The 17,609-nt window shown below is 46.5% G+C and overlaps 1 protein-coding gene across 2 annotated transcripts in view; it reads right to left on the reverse strand.

Annotated features, from left to right (window-relative positions):
* adgrl2a (adhesion G protein-coupled receptor L2a) overlaps window positions 1–17,609 on the reverse strand; it is a 168,555-nt gene that overhangs the window by 80,370 nt on the left and 70,576 nt on the right. The window lies entirely within an intron of this gene.

Here is a 17,609-nt window from a genome sequence, read left to right on the forward strand (position 1 = left end):
AACTATATCATTCAGAATAGAAAGGAGGTTATCATTACCCCCCCTCCCTATTCTGCTCTCGTTCCTGCGTAGAGAGCCAACAATGCCTCCTTTTGGGTACGAGAGGCCCAAACTCTGCCACTGTAGGCAGTGCAGCCCATTCAGCCAATACCGGGGGACTTTTTTTCTACTGTAACACAACCAAGCATCAAAAGGAACATGGAAGCGCAGGCAGACGGTTCTCCCCGTGAGCCCAACAGGCCCCACAGGATAAAGTCTAGGCCCAGGCTGCAGCGGTCAAGCTGCGATGAAGAGCCGTGTGTGTGTGTGTGTGTGTGTGTGTGTGTGTGTGTGTGTGTGTGTGTGTGTGTGTGTGTGTGTGTGTGTGTGTGTGTGTGTGTGTGTGTGTGTGTGTGTGTAGCTTCGTGGCACCATTTGCTTGCTGGGATGTTGAGGCTTTGACCCCGAGCTCCTCATCGTAAGTTTATTTTTTCTCTGTAACGTCGTACACGATCTTCATGAGGTAGTAGAAGTTTTTTTTAAATTTGTACTGAAGCCACATTAAAAATTAAAACGTATATTTTCCATTTTGGCGCAGCCGTTATTTTTCGTCGTTCGCTCTATTTCTAAGCAGTAAAACGTGACACTGAACCCACGGTGTGGGTCATAACTGTTTTCTGTTTGTTCCCAGATTTGGGGAAGATCGCGTTATGATACGCTTGAAGGATTCTGCCCAGAAACATTATAAAGCGGGCGTGGGTACACACATGGCTTCAATAAAAGCTGTCTTTCACCCACTATGGGAGAAATGTGAAGTTGAGTCATGCTCGCCAGGTGAAGGTGAACGCAGGAGAGGGGCAGACTTATGTTTTCATAAGCATAATTTTACATAATAATTCAGCCTCCTTTTTCTGCAAAGGGACAAAAAAGAGAAAACAGATGTAATAAAAGGTCACACGATGGCAGGCATCCATATCTGGAGAAATGTTTATTTATAAGCCCAGAGTAAAAACATGTGGCGTCTCTATGGTTTCAGCCGAAGCAACGCTCTAAACTGCTGTTTCTTCCCCAGGAATTCATTTGAATCTGCTCCCTCAGATTGTCAACAGAGGGCAATAGACTTATATTGCATATGTGAATGAACGTAATTCATAGAACGGTGAAAATCCATTCAGACGGAGGATAAACAGGTGAATGTGGAGATATGCTGGAACAGCCACTCTTTTTTTCTGTCATTATTGACCTGTGTGTGTGTGTGTGTGTGTGTGTGTGTGTGTGTGTGTGTGTGTGTGTGTGTGTGTTTTCTGCTGTAAAAAAAAAAAACAACCTAAATTTATATAATAACAGAAGAAAATCCGAGTGTATGTTTGCAAGATGCTAACGATGCAGCTGCTGTGACGCCAGATGCTTCAGACAGACCTTCGTCATCCGTGGTGAAAGCAAACACGTCTCCCTATTTCCCATGGGGCTGCGCTCCTGCCGCTCCACCTTCGATTGTTCCCACAACAACGCTTACGGGTTCCTTCCCAAAATATTTGCCCGTGATTGACATCTCGGGCACACATGACCAGTCACAGGACCGCGCTGACCCCGGCAAATCACAGCCCTCTCCCTGATACCGGACGGAGATCTGGCCCAGTTACTCGCTTCAGAGCACAATTAAGGGGACCACATGCGGTCTCGGTATCACAGTCATATGCTCGTTAAGTCCTCCTGACCTTTATGTTATCATTTCGCTGGGCTTTACTGGGGTTGACACAGACATTAGATTCTGCTTCTGTCATTTACTTTATTCACCTCTGCTAAGCTGTGGCGGTGTTTAAGCCCAGGCTTGAGTCCACAATATGTTCATTGCCCGTTTCCTCCCACTACGCGGAGCGCAGGCTAGCGATGTGCTCCGAGCCGAGCGAAACCCGTCCACGTCCACGGTCCCGGCTTTCGCTGGTCACGCTGGCTCTGGCCGTCTCCTTGGATATTCAAGTCTCGGAGCGGAGCCATAATCAAAGAAGGCCCCTGTACGCGGCGGAGGCTCGGTTAATATTTATGTAGCTATGGGCAACCGTGCAGCTTAGAGTTTTGACCTCACTCCTGCAGCACCTCGAGCTTCTGCGCCGGCTGAAAGGGGCTCCTGTCGCTCAAGCAACAGGGCCCGTTTTATTGTGTGTAATCTTCATTATGAGAAATCTGAATACTAACAAAGCCTCTCAGTTCACGGCAATGATAAATATCAACCTGTGTAATTTCAAGCTCCGTGCAGACACTGGGCTCTGGCCTGTAAATACGGATGTTGACAGGAGAGGACGGCTGAATGCTGGCTCCATTCAATGGGCGGCTTTATTTAGAGCTTTACCAAGACGTGTATATGGCTGCCGCTGTATTAACACAAGTATTATTATTACACTCTCTAATGGATTGTGATCACCCACCAGTCTTTTCAAGTATCCTGACATTAAACATTGCGCGGGTTGACACATATTTGTTTGTCTTCACTTTGCTACGGGGGTTAATTAAAAATGAACGGATTACCATATGTTAATAAAAACCTGTTTCTATGAGTCTTTTAATTTCCTGACACATAGTTAATATTCACAGAGTAATTTCTTAAGGCTCACATTGTGCGTTTAAATACAATAGCAGTGGTGTGTTTACACCAGCATGAACCTGACCCAAAAATCAATAATGGATAAAAGAGTGAGACACTCTTAAGCCTTTTTTGAATCAATACAGTTTTCTTTGTCTCTCTCCACTTTCTTCATTGCACAGACACATTGGAAGAAGGGCAGGCCGAGCAATCAACGTCTGTGTACATTTAAATCAACATGTGTGTGATGTAAGCAGGCGCACCAAGTAAAATATTATCGAATCAACTTCCAATGAATGATCTCATCATTCTGCTCGAATTTCACTTATTCAATCACGCGGCGTGTCCAAAAACTGCTTCCATAGTCGAGCTGCCCCCTGCGCCCCCCGCCCCCCCCCCCTCCCTCCCAGAAAGAGCCCGGGACTTATAATTGACCCAGCAGACAGGAAGCAATTAAAAGGAAGTCAAACACATGAGGGGCTTTAAGATCAAATTTGAAAAAAGCAAGGTCCATTGTGGGCATGTTGGGCACTGGCTTGCTCAACTGTCAAATGAGCTGACTGGTAAAAGACCCCACTGGATAAACAAACCATTTTAAGAAAGCTGCACGGTGAAGTAAACGTTAAAGAGTCTGGGCATTCAAAGTTAGACTGTCCCACGAAGAAAGAACTTTGATGCATGAGGCAAACGCAAGGGAGCAGCAGATATAGGTGAAGAATCTCTATTCAGATGCTTTGTATGGAAACTTAGACAAGTGGAAACAGATGTGCTTCACTTGTGACCTATAAAAAATGATATATGGTCACCAGTAATATAGTTCAGCGGAGGCCAACACTTCCAATTTGCTTCACTTTGCCGCCGCTCTCCGCTGTAGAAACGCGGATGTGTTTTTCAAACAAGAGCGCGGCCGCGTCGCTCTGTAAACCGCTCACTGCACCTCGCGATGACGGAGTTGAAAGAAAGACTCATTTATTCATGATTGCGGCGCATTCCGAAAGCGAAGGTTCTCTGTCAAGCACAATGTTATCACAATTATAATTCATCAACTTGATATATTGTAATTTCAAAACAGACTTGTTCAGCACCACAGAACATCTGTGAGTTTTTTTTCTTTTTTTTCTTTTCCACAGCTTTTCCAGAAATCATTTTAATTCCTGCATCATACTTATTCCTCAACTATGTTCCTCTGAGACGAAATAGCCCCAAACATTCGAAGGGTCCAGACACGCGAGACTAACTGCACTAAACCAAGGAACCGAAGGAACCTTCCCACGTCTGCCGAAGAGAAGCACCGAAGAAGAGGACATTAGGTCAGAGTGAAGAAGACAAAGCTGGGAAATGTGCCTTTACCTGCACAATAATAGAAATCAACTTTATTAGTGAACTGTGCCGGGGATAATTGTCTGCGTTAATACCCTTTAGTACGAGTGCAGGACGCCTTCAATTGTTCTCTCTAATGAAGACGAACGCTATACTGCAAAGACAGAGGAAATACGTGACCCCATCCGTCCCTTCAGAGGTCAATAATCTTTTACAATAATTGCCTGATTTTTAATTGAAGCAAAATCTTCCTTAAGCATTCATCACTGTGAACAGACATTCTTCACTTCAATTTTGCATTCCGATTAATTCTACTAATTTAAAAGTAACTGCTTTGTGCCAGTATAAAGGAACAATTATAAGTTTTAAATACATATAGCTTATTTCCATAAAACATTAGTGTTCTAAATACGGACGCTGCTCACCAAGGCATAGGAAATTGCCAAATTCATGCCGGCGACCCTCCTGCAGATGCTTAGAGTTATTAGCAAGTCAACAGCAATTTTTAGGGATTTTCAATTCCTCCAAACTTGCACAAATGACTAAACAAATTGTTCTCCAGGGCTGATTGCTTTTTCGGAGGCGTGTCCGAGCCGCGCGGCCCAGAAACCAAATGCCGTGTGCAAATGCGCAAGGTCGTATGCAAAAGGCGGCCAATGCCACGAGCACATTCTTTAGCACACGCTCGCTAATAGGTCTGAAATTGCACCCATCCGAAACAGTCCACACAGCTCTTTATTAAGCCAAATTAGCCTGAATGAAATCTTTCCAAGCCAATCAAATAGTTTGCTTGATTAGTGTTGTGCTCTTCCTGGTGCACTGAAGAACAGATGAATCCAATAGGGGAAAAAGACGAGCAAAGGAAGGGCAACTCTAATTTCTGAGGACAATGAACTAAATTGTTCTGTCCCAATTTCTCAAGAGATACTTTGTAATCATGGCTAATTGTCGTTGCGTGGTAAAGTGGCAAAGGAAAAATAGTTGTCGTTCCAGATTCTCCTTGAGTTTGCAAAATAAAGGCAGATTTGGAGGCTTTAAGAGCTCCACAACTGCACACCTGAGACCGGTGACAAAACAAATCCACACCACCTCATTAACGAGTCCTACCATCGCATATTAGTTTAATCTCCAATCAATGGGAATAGAGGTTTGCTGGAATTTTTACAGGTAAAAGTAGCAAAGGTGCAGCACAAGTGAAGCAGGTTTCAACAAGGTAGCGACGCTCGTGATGCAGCGACAGATCAACCACGACATTAGCATTCTGGCTTGAATGCGGTGGCTGCGTGGCCACAGAGCAGTCAGACTGTCCTCGCTGATCCACCAGTGTTAAACCAACAGGTGGTGACTCTGAGGAAGAGGTGGGCGGGCAGGAGACGCCCTACACTGGGTACACTGGGTACACTGAGTCCTGTTCTTTAATCACAACACAGACAAATGTATGAAATATTCAGGTAATTTGTATTAAAGAGCCGGAACATGAGTATATACTGTATCGCTTTCACAGCGTGAAGAAACAACACTTGTGGAGGTCATCAGACAAAGTTGACCCTCCTTTGTTACGAGTTTCTGTCAATCTGATGCAAAAGAAAAGCTATGAATTAAATATAAAATTCTCTGTGTCTGTGTGGTTTCTCACCTACGTATTATGCTTTGACCTGCTCCAGGCTTTGCTTTTTCTCCAAAGAGAGCCTGGCTTCTTTCAATTCTGTGTGGGTGTTTTTATTTTCCTCACAAATTTTCTCGATAGCAACCTTCTGAGAAGCAAAACCAAATAACCTTTACATAAATACCACTCGGATTAGACTGAACTCCACAATTTCTCGCGTGCTAGCGAAATCAAATTTGTCTGGATTAGGGTTCACTGAGGAGAGGAAATTAGTCAGAGGTGTCAGAACTAACATAAATACCTTTATGAAAGTAGCAGAATTAATAGAGGTCAACATAATAAATGCAATAAATGCTCCACAGGCGAGAGGAAATGGAGAAATGGAAATATGCAATGGAACCCATCCATATTTCAGATGATGGGATAGGCTTGCCATGTTTAACCTAACACTGGGATGTTTGATTAACTGTGTTAATCATTTCCCATCTGCACTGGGCTTCTGTCTCTGCCTTTTGATTAAATTTCGACTAGTCTTGCATTGTTCATTATGTGTACTTGTCAAATAATTGACTGCTCGCAGGCAAAAAACGAACGTAGGCCTCTCAATCTTGATGAGGAAGTGTTTTAATATCATGTCATTCACTTTGCACGGCGCGTCCTGGAGATGAGGGGAAGACGCGGCGGAGGGGAGGTTACCGCGAATCGGCCCATCTGCTTCGCAACAAGCCTTTTATTCCCCCGCTGAGGTCCACGTCCGGAGTCAAACACGCAGCTTTTGCCCCGGATAATTCAGAGCCCGCACGAACGCACGTGACCGGCATTCAATTCACAGGATGATCCTCCATAATAAGGACACGACACCGGATTGATAAAAGCAAGTCAAATGTCTTTGAAGAGGACATTAGGAATGCTTTTAAGCAGGAGGATTGTTGTGGGTGTCACACGTGTCATGGCTAACGTCTTATTCTGTAAATACAGCGTGATTAGAGATGCTGCTAAATTAGAGGAATTTACTTCAGCCGGTATTCATTGAGTGTGAATGGAACCTAGGTCACTTCAGCAGAATGCGGCGGCACCTTGTATAGAATCCAACAAAAAATACAGATTCAGGTGTCAACTTTTCATATCTGTATTCCCAATGCTATACCCTCCTTTTTAATTACTTCACAGCACAAGTGAGTCAAATTATAAAGCTGTCAGCCTTCAGTAAGAACTCAAACCTGCCGTGATAATGACACCTGAGTCGGCTGACAGCTCCACGCTGTGACATTTGTGGGGTTAAGGGTGTGTTACTCCCAGCTCTTCAGCCTCATCTTGGCTCCCGGCTCTTAATACGCTCGTGTTTGTATAGTCCTTAATAAAGAAGCGCAGCACTTTGCGTGCATACGCTTTGGGATGACAGAAGCTCCTTCCCTCCTCAAGGATGAACGGATAGCAAAGACTCAATACGATTAGCCTTGTAAAATGCGGATAATTCAGATTAAGTGGAAGGGAAGACTGTAAGTATGCTTTGTGGTGGTACAAGGCTCCATTTCTCAACTCGCTCACGAGGTGAGCTTGCCACGTCTTTGTAGAATAATTAATCTGTTCACAACGTGTTTTAAAAACGCCCCCTTTGGAGGCGAAATGAATTTACTCGCATGGTTCCACAAGAAGCGTCTAATGATGGACTTCATATTATAGCCGTCTATTGTCGCCACCCTCCTCTACAAAACAGGCCGTATTTAATTGAACAGCTACTTGTGCATTTCATCTCAATTGCTATGGCAACATCTTAACTTCCCTCGCTGGGCTGCAAGTTTGTACTACATCGTGTCTCGCTCCTTTTCGGCTTTACACAAACTGTAGCTGCGAAGATCACAGGCGAGCCAGCTTCACTGTGAGAAACTAGTGCATCTTCCTGGTAATGATATTATGCTGTTGACAGAAGAAAAAAAAAATCTTTGTTATGCTTGTTATTTTGTCCATGTTGCAGGAGGACACTGAGTTTTCCATTTCAGACACTATTGCTGTAGTTCTTGAAAAGAAGGTAACAAACTTGTTTTTAAATGTGATACTAGTGGCTTGGTAGTTTTTCTTTTATGAATGTCCTTGTGGGCCCAGAAAGACACAGTGAGGCTGATAAAATGGAGCTGCAGCGAGAGACAGACGATGAGTGAATATGTCTGGACCCGCGTGCGGGGTTCTCTCCAAATGACCAGAGTGAACCCACAGGTCACTGGTTTGTCATGGTAAACATAAGCCGTTGGAATTGGGTTCAGGAGCTTTCCCACCATTGCTCCGAGGTGCCAAAGGCTCAGGCACCGCTGCATTCTTGTGTGTCTTACCATTAAGACCCAGTGAATACCCCGGCGACAATGGTCATGTGGTCAATAAGGACGCAGCGGTGGAAGCAGCTCAGACTTGGCCAAAGGGTGAGCACTTTGGAATAGACTCATTAAGTCACAGCTGTTGTGTCTGGAACAATGAGGCCCGGGCGCTTCTCGAGACTCTCCGGCTGCCGAGCATTGAAAGCGCAGTGGAAGATGTGCTGCAGGGAGGAGGGGACCACAATGGACGGAGGTGTGCTGAAAAGCAATTGTGTCTTAACTTCGTCTCTAAGGACTTAGTAAATATTTATAGGTGTTTGTGTCTTTTTTTAAGGCTTTCACTTGTCCAACAAATCCTAATGTTCTTTGTTTTAGTGTGTTTCAGCACAGCAGAAAATCCCATTGCTTTTCAAATGGAGCCTACTGTACTTTTTGTGCAGGACTCCCATCTGAATATCGCCCGTGACTTATCGCTAACCTTCCTGCTGAATTCACAATCGCGCTCAGTCCCACTTGTCATGTCGACACAGCGAGAGGAAGCCCGAAAAGCAAAGCCGCTGACCTCTCCACGCTTTGGGGTCTCCAAATTATAAGAGTCTTCCTCCGCTCACAAAGCGCTCCCCTGCTGCTGTAGCTTTGGTACTGCAATGCCAGCACCACTGCCCTAGATTGGATTAGAGAGACAGCTAGCTGTGAGACGGAGCCCGGCTCCACCAGTCCCATTTCTCATGTAAATGCCACAACAGTTCACGGTGCCCAACATAATAGAAAGGATGCGACACAGTAAAAGGTTCCTTTGTGTGGGAAATTACAATCAGTGACATCGGTCAGTGAGGATCCCTTTCTTTTGTTGTTCACTTTTGTAAAACTCCCGATGCGCCGGCGAAATAAGCAGAGGAGCGGCCCCGGTTTTATGTCGCGACTATTACTCTGCTAGAGGTTTTCTCTGAGCGCCAAACTCTGGACTCGTTGGCTGTTTCCTCCTTCCTTTCCGTCCCAGAGCCGGCGGTGTTTGCTTTGGAGCTGACAGCTGATGTTTTAGGATTCCAGGAGCCGGCCCACCAGCAGCCATGAAATCTTAACCTGTATCAACAAAGTCACTCCGATCCGGCACTCGCGCGACTGACACCCAAGACTACCTCATCCATGCACGCTGAGCCTTAATTCCGCTGGCTGCAGCGGTGCACAGCTGTGCATGGCTTCAGAAAACGAGGACGTTTAATGCAAACGGTCAAAACAAAGCAACACCAGCATGCGTCCGGGTGTGAGTGCAGGCCATCAAATCAAAAAATTCACACCTTGTCACTTGACTTAAGAGTCTCCAGATGACAGAGGAGCCGAGCTCCGCTCTAATATTTATTTGTGTTGCAGCGTCTACAGAGACCTCCCACTTCTTTCCCAAGCAGATCGCGTCTGCACATCTTCACGCGGCCCCTCGTCACTCAAGACCTCCTGCATTTCCACAACAATGCGCACCTGGATCCCATCACCGCCGGTTTGTTCGGGGCAAAATGTAATAAAAGTTGGATGTTACACATATAATTATCACAACAAAGCTGGGGCCTGCTGCTCCCTGGGTGCCGTGTTTGTGTTTATCTTTTTGAATTAGCTGAGACCTACTACAAAATGAAGTTGGATCTCTGAGGGTCTTTTTTTTAATCATTACAAATCCTCTCTGACACATGACTTCATGCTTCATCACGTCCTGGTGTCGAAGCCGTTCTAAATCCTCACAAACTTGTAGTTTGTTTAAAGCGAGGAGGAGCATGATAAGGCCCCTCCTGAGAGCTGGGAGTCAGCTGCCTGGTCCCGTCCCAGTTAAGTGCAGTGGTGTGTATTGGTTAAGCTGGTATTGGACCATCTCAAATTTGCCCCTCGGTGTCAGATAAGCATACGCTGTGCCCTCCTCCTGCTCCGCACATGCACGCACGCACGCACGCACACACACACACACACACACACACACACACACACACACACACACACACACACACACACACACACACACACACACACACACACACACACACACACACACACACACACCCTACTTTCTCAACGGCACCCCATGCACAGCTGTCTCCCTCCTCCGGGAGACTGTCAAGGCCAACTGTGCAGCCACTGAAATGAGCTGCTAATCCCCGTACAGGCTCCCAAGCGTACTACAATGCACAGAGCCATCGGTCCATCGGCCCGTGTGCGCTATCGGCCCGTACACGTGCACGTGTCCGTTTAGGCATGTGTCACTCTGCTCGGGTGTCGAAAGCGTAGAGCAGTGTGTAGATGAGAAGGTGAAAATTATCGTTGCTCCCGTCCTGCGTGACCTTGGTAATAGCTATATATCCCCCTCGCAGCATTTTCCACAAGTGCAACCAATTGCTACTGGAGGAAGAGATTCCACTTCTGCCCAACAAGTGTTTGAGCTTCCTCTATCTCCCTTTCATCGCAACAAAGTCATTACTGGCGCTTATGAAAGTAAAATGAATGAGAGTGTAAGGGGGCGGGTGCGAGGTCATGGCCTCCGGGGAGTGAGGACGCATAAACTCATCACCTGGTACTGATGGAGGACCGCTCACCTCAAGCGCCGTCTCCATCCCTCTGCCCGAGCCACTCGTAGCAGATTTCACCCTCGCCACAAAGCCAAGCACACAGTATGTAATAGGAACAATTTTCTGCTCAAACAGCCATAAATTCCACGTTTGAAGGCGCCTCGGTGAGATCACCTGAAATCACGGGAAGGAAATTAACACAGGCTGGATGCGCCTGCCCTCCCCTTAGATGCGGCTCCTGATTTGTGTAATTGCGAAGGCGAACCTTTGTTTGAGTGGGTTAACATTGTTATCGCCGAGCTGTTATGAAATCATGCATTTTTAACAAGAAGAGCGAATTTTAGTCCCCCAAATAAAAAATGAAATATTCATTAAGCGCGACTGTGTCTGCCTTACAATTCGCAGATCAAACTTATCTGAGAAGTGAAAGCAGCTGCCGCGGCTCCACGGGCGTCGGGTTCCTCTCGCTAGCTGGCCGAGTGGTAAAAAAGCCTCAGAGGTCACACGCGCAAGCCCAAAACCAGGAGGCTATTCTCGGAGAATTTCAGAGCGGAGACTGCAGACCATGATAGACCCCCCAAAAAAAAACAACAAGCATAATATATACTATTGTTTCCTCCACTAAGGGCAGACTGTCAAAAAAAGCCCACAAGGACACGCTCCGCTCTGAATTCCACAGACACCTTCACTGTCTACAGGCATAACAAGGGCAATTTTTCACAGCTACCTGTCCGTGACACACTGTCCACTTATCCATCAGCGGGCCTCAAAGCGAAAGCATTTGCCATGAGTTTTCATCTGCCGGAGATGTCTGACCAGTCATATCTCGCACACGTCCACAGCCTGCAGCGGAGAGAGACCAGTGTAAATTTTGCATTAAAACATGTCCTGGTAAAACAAATTCCATCTCCCATAACAATGGGAATTTCTCCCACTTCTTGCCGGGCGACACGGTCTGAGGGATAAGGAGTCAGCATCCTGAAGGATCTCAAATTCAGACTAATCACTGGAGGGAAAACCTTGTTGTAGATTGATGTACGGCCGGTGGACGCGGGTCAGACAATTGTGTATATAATCAGCAATTACCCTAATGACAGCGCTGACATACGTGTGGGGTGCAGGGTTGGATGGGCGTGTGTCTGTGTGCGGGGGTGGGGGGTGGTTGGTCAGGGGTCGGGTCCAGGGAGGAGGGTGGTTTGCTGGAGTCTCTGAGTGACGGCTTGTCAACGAGGCGCTCCTGTTTCAGACGGAGCTGAGCTCAGGTGGCTCCAGAGGGCTCTTCCACCTCCGCGTGGTGTTGCACAGGTCATGCCCGTCTGGACACTGGCACTCGTCCACACTCCACTCCGTCCGCAGCCACTTCCTGCTCCCAGCTCCGCTTTCGTCGGTGGACTCTTCCACTGCTCAGACCTTTAAGTTGTGTCGTTTCCAGGCAAAATGCTCGGATAACTTTCAGTTACATGATCGGTTAATACATTTCTATTACCCAGATGGCAGTTGGCTTCTTTCTACAGGCATGTCCTAATGTTGGGCAAACAGGAAGGTTTAGTAAAAAGCTCCTCGACTCCTACACTACATTTTTGAAATATCGGAGAAAAACAAATCTAGACGCGATGATGGCGTCAGCGGCGTATAAGCTGAGTGCTAATGAGCCATAGCCTCCTTTGACAAATCACCCCAGCAATCAAACAGTCAAGAACATACATAGAAAAGACAAAGTATCAGATCTATTGTCCATTATATGCACTCGACAGCTTAAGCATAACTATTATCATACAGGCGAGTGTGCAAGCAGTCATTCCAATTAGTACATGTAAATGAAAGGGCCTAATAACCGCTGATGAATAATTCAGATGTAACGCTGGTGTCACATTGATTTGTTCATACTAAGAGTTGTGATAAAAACAGCCTCTTGATTATAAATGACCACTGGATTACTCATTTGCGTCGTGACCTGAGGAGTGATGGGGTTTCAGCATCCTAAGTGCTCATCAAATTCCTAAATTACATTCAACAGGGTGCAGGCTAAGTTTATTTACTCCGGCGCGGGAGACGCGGTTGAATATCAAGCCGAGTCCACTTTTCAGGCGGCCGCGATGTGTTGTGTTAAAGATAAAAGCAATATTTGCAGCTGCGTCCTCCTACTGAGCCGGCGTCCGCGTCTCCCTTGCAAAAGTAAGACTGCATTTGAGCTTGTTTACCTCGCTTTATGCTGATTGCATGTTCATATTGAATTTAGCCAGCTGAGTTGGAGCTCATTCACAAGTACAGTGCGCTGTGCTGCTGCTGGAAGGAGGGGATATTGAACGGAGCTAATGTGTATTTCTATTGGCAAAGCGATGCACTGCAGAAGTCTTTGACTTGATAACATCGTTCTACTTTCAGTGGCGCATAAAAGAAGCCCGCATGCTTCACTGTACCTGGTGGAAGGAGATCGCTGTGGAGATAGCTCCGGGCCAGGCTGAAATCACCTGGGGAAAACAGGATGAGGTGTTTAGGGCCAGAACGATGTCGTCATCGCTTTAAAAAGCCGACTAATATCACTGCTGCTGCCGCTGATGCCTCACAGTGCGCGTGTGGGAGGCTGGTTGTCAAGTTTTGACTGAGACAGAATTTAAATAACAGATTGTTACCGGCCTAATTATGACACATTGCACTTGTGTGTAATGTGCCTGAACCAGCCGAATGATAAATTAGCAGTTTATGTGGTGACTGATGAGAGCCGGCGCCACGCTATTAGACTGGAAAGCGCGCCGCGGCTAGTGGCACCGGCTAGCGCGGCATTAACTGGGGTAACCAGTGAGTCCTGACAGCTCACAACAGGGGAGGTGTATCGCAGTGGTTCATAGGTCTGTGTGTGTCAGATAAAACGGAAGGGCTCACTGGATCACATCGTTTACTGCACGCCACAAGGCTGCAACAAGAGCACGTGAATCACCAAAGAGACAGGACACGATGCTTGACTGGGCAACTCTCAAACCGGGAGGAAATGAAGGAGCAAGGAAAAAAAATCCAAGTGGGCAGCAGATAGAAATACACCGGAATAAAAGATGGTCCAGTTGGGAAAAAAAAGACCCAGGCTGGAGGAGAAAGGGAGAAAGACTATTAGAAACGGAGCAAGAAGAGCAAAACCTTCCAGCCACTATATCTCCTCCCTGATAAGGCTCCAGAAGCTTATCAGCCAGTGGGTAATTTCAATTAAAAGGGGTTTTGCAAGACAAGTGGTTAAATACCTCAGAGGGAACCTGTCACCACAGGAGCGGTGGCAGGCTGCCTTCACCAGACAGGAGGGAGAGGAGGGGAGGACGAAGAGCAGAGCACTGCAAGAACGGCTGGACTTGGCCCCGGCAGCGGCACGTGATGAGCGTTATTGCATTAGCTCCTCGCCAATCACATAATGAACTCTCTGTCAGACGAGACAAAAAGTCCGGCCACACCCCTGCAGCACGGCAAGAAGCTAGAAGAATGCGATTGGTAGGATTAACAATGAAGGAGCCCTGAAGGGAGGCGGAGGGAGAGACAGAGAGCGAGAGAGAGAGTCCTTTTGCCAGAGAGAGATAGGAAGATTGGGGAGCTTAACGTTGTCAAATGTTTTATTCAGCCATGACCGTGAGTGCTGCCAAACAGATTAGCCTGTTTACCACAGGTTCTCATTTAAGAGATAAATCTTTAAATGTTGGATTTGGCAGGTGGAGGCGAGGAGGGGCAGCATCTATGTCACACTGGGCAGAAGTAAAGTGGGGTGGAGGGGTTTGGAGGGGGGGACGGGCACCTAACGCTAGTAAGTAAGAAAGAGAAGGAGAAAAGTTCTGATTAATACAAGTATGTTAACGACAGCTGGGAGCCGGCCGTGATCAATACGCCTCGGCGTCTCTCTCTCCCAAGGTGAGATGAGAATCGAGCTACGCTGCGAACGAGCAGGTTGAGCGTCTGCCGCGGACGATGTGATGAGAGTGGATGCGAGTGGGAGGAGGAGTGGGGGGGGGGTTGACTGTGTTCTTTGTTGTGGCTCAGTGGAATTCTTGCCTCTCTCCGCTCCTTTTGTTCTCGTCTGCTACAGCGGGGCTGATCGGGCTCCCCGGGGCGCGCTGGGAAACGGGCACCCCGATCTCGCCGGACGGCCGCCTTCGACGCGCGCCGACGGCCCGGTCGTAATTTGCAGAGCGACAGATTAGGGCGGACGCGGCGGGCGACATCACGGTCCGCTTCCCGCCACTCGTGCTGTACGTGGAGCTCTGCTCATCCTGACTACCTTCCCTCTTCTGTGTCTAGCGTGGCACATTCCCATCACATTTGCTTTCCTCCCTACTGTTTCTGTGCCGCACGCACCCACAGTTTGGCTGCGAACGCCTTCGCTTCTCAGTCAACTTGTTAGAAAAGGACCGTGCCAAGTATTCCGCACATTTCCAATTAATGATGCTGCTTCTGGCAGCAGCGTAGTAAATGGCTACCAAGAGGGCTGTTTTATTTCCCAAGATGAAGTATGTACAGCTTCCGATTCACGCTCAAGAATTGATAATTACTACGTCCTATATGACCCACTTTCCTACTAATGAGAGGTCATCTCGGCTAGGCATGCACGTCAGGGGAAAATGCTGTCATTTCTGCCGGGCAATTCTTTAGTGCTTTACTGACCTTAAGGGACGGAGCAGGTTTTCCAGGGAAGTGGCAGGTGTATGAGTTAGGGACGGAAATGGACAAACTACTGTAGGGCAACTTTTAATGGAACCAATGGGACTTGAGCGGGTTCGTGTGCACGTGTCAGTGCCTCTCCTTGTGGCAAACGCGCGCACACACCGCTATACAATAGCACGATAGCAGCATGACGGACAATGATTGACGGGCGGGTTGTGATGCTAATGAGCTGTGGGTCTAACTGACCATTACCTCGCAGAATATTCAAGTCTCAACTGTCATTTCTCTGGTGACACATGAGACTGGGAGCACAATCAATCTATGTGCAAAACAACAGCATGCTCTGGAAATCCCATTGGCCACCTGGCTGTAGCTTGTTCCAATCAATAACATCTCGAGCTATCACAGCTGTAGCACGAGTGACCCTCCAAAACCAAAGCCATATGTCCAGTCCGGTCTACGAATAACAGGCGGAGTCCTCGCGGCGCGCTGGAAGTCGGGTGTATCACACAAATCCTGTGCAGCAAATGTTGTCTTTTCAGCGAGGCCACAGTTGTTGAGGCGGCTCTAGGAGTGCTCAAATCCTGATCTAGTGAAGTTAAAGAGTTTCAAGTAGGCTCAAATGTGCAAATCTCAGAATTAACATAGGTCTTGACATGGAATAGCAGGGAGTTGTCATAGAGAATCATGAATATTCAAGCCTGTGACCTAGTTTGATACGCTGGAGCAGGACAGTGGGGTGCACGGTAAAAATTCATCAGAAGTCAACAGCTACGTGGTAATATGAGTCAGCGTGGGTGGGATTTTATGTGAATTACCCGAGCAGCTGTTGAGCTACCTTGTGTTGCGCTAGCTGAAAATGAGTCGCTCGCTGGTCGCGTCCAGGACGCGGCTCTGTCCCGCTCCACCGGTCCACCGTGAGGGAGCGGGTCCTTCCAAGACAAAGTGTGAACACCCTTCCTCCGAATCATAAAGCAACATACTGAAGTACACAAATGAAAAGTGTTTCATTCTTCCCAGACCATAAGTTAATAAAAAATCCACTCTGTTGGCACCAGACTGTCTGACACAAACTCAAATTGATTCATAATTAAGTTTGTATAGATTTTTATCCAGCTTTTGCTGGTTACATTAGGGCTTGACTAGTCTCATTTTGCAGTGGAGTGTACAGCAAATGCAACCCATGCTCCAGGCTCACTGTGTATCGTGCATCGCAATAGCTTACTCAAATAGTAACAGGCTCTGAAGGACAATTTGGCTTCTTCTCCTCTCGCCAGTGTGCAGCCACTGAGGGATGCGTTTAGGGTCACCTTTTACCACTGACACAAGGCTTTTCTCTCACTATTAGGATTACATTTTGCCTTTTAGTGCTAAACACGACTCAGAAAAACACATGACTTTCACACCAAATACTAAATAAGCTTTTCTTGAAAGCGTGCTATTTCATGGTAGAAGTGGGTAAAATGTTATGCTATATTTCCCGCAAAGTCAATAAATCATATGTAAAACAAAAATCATCTGAGCGTTAGTTTATAGTTATGAATCAGATTCTTGATATTTTAGGCAAATAAAAAGATTGATGCGTTAAATACCGTATCTAAACCATAAATCTACAGATCTTTATTGGGTTTTGACCGTTGAGCCAGTGTTTCTGTATCGATGACTGTGATATCGCCCTTGTGATGGTTTACAGATACATGTGATAAATCAGCAGTAGTGACGCTGAGTGGACACAAAGTTCTGAGTGAGCAGGAACCATTGGTCTGAGCAACTATGCCTCCATCTTTAACCATTATATGTTGTGACTCGGCTTCCACGCCACCAGGGGCAGCCTGGTTTCACCCTTTTGCTCTTGTGTCCTTGTTTCCTGTCTTGTGTTTCCTGTATTAGTTTGATTGGGTTCACCTGTCTTGTCTGGTATTTAAGGTCTCAGTTTGTGCACAGTCTTTGTTGGTGTATTACTTGTTACTCGTTACTCGTTATGTGTTACTTGTTACTTGTGACTCACTACTCGTTATGTGTTACTCAGGCTTGTTACTCGTCACTTGTTACCGTGCCATCGTGTCCTGTCCAGGTTTGTGTGTTTGTTTGCTGATTACGTTTGATACTGTTGTTTGCATGTTTTGTGTTTAGGATAGTTATTTAGTTTCCTGCTCTGCAGCGATTTTTAGTTTATCTGAGTTTTAGGTGTTAGTTTGCATGTTTTGTTTTCTGGTTTATCCTGCATACGCAGCGTCCTTAGTTTGTATTGTCCTTTCTAAATTGGGTTATTATTAAACCATTTCTCGTCAGTCCTGTCTCGGGGTCGTTGCGTTTGGGTCCTCCCTCCAGTCCAGTTTGTAGATCATTGTAGTTTGTCTCCCCGCTCAAGGAGCGTGTTTTAGAATCTTGTTCAGTCCGGTTTGACCCTCGCCCGTAACATTATATCGACTGTTTGGAGTCATATATCACTACAAATTCTAAATATAACTTCAATTATAGTGAATTTGTGTAACCTTGGGCTGGGGAATATGTAAACTTTGATCAGCTCAAGAAATGTTTCTTGAGAGTGTTTGCTGGTTGCAGATCAGTGTACTGTAGCTCTACCTGCATCTTGTTTTATTGATTGGATGTCAGATTTGTGTACGTCT

This window comes from Betta splendens, chromosome 4 (assembly GCF_900634795.4).
Source record: "Betta splendens chromosome 4, fBetSpl5.4, whole genome shotgun sequence".
NCBI classification, from domain to species: Eukaryota; Metazoa; Chordata; class Actinopteri; order Anabantiformes; family Osphronemidae; genus Betta; species Betta splendens.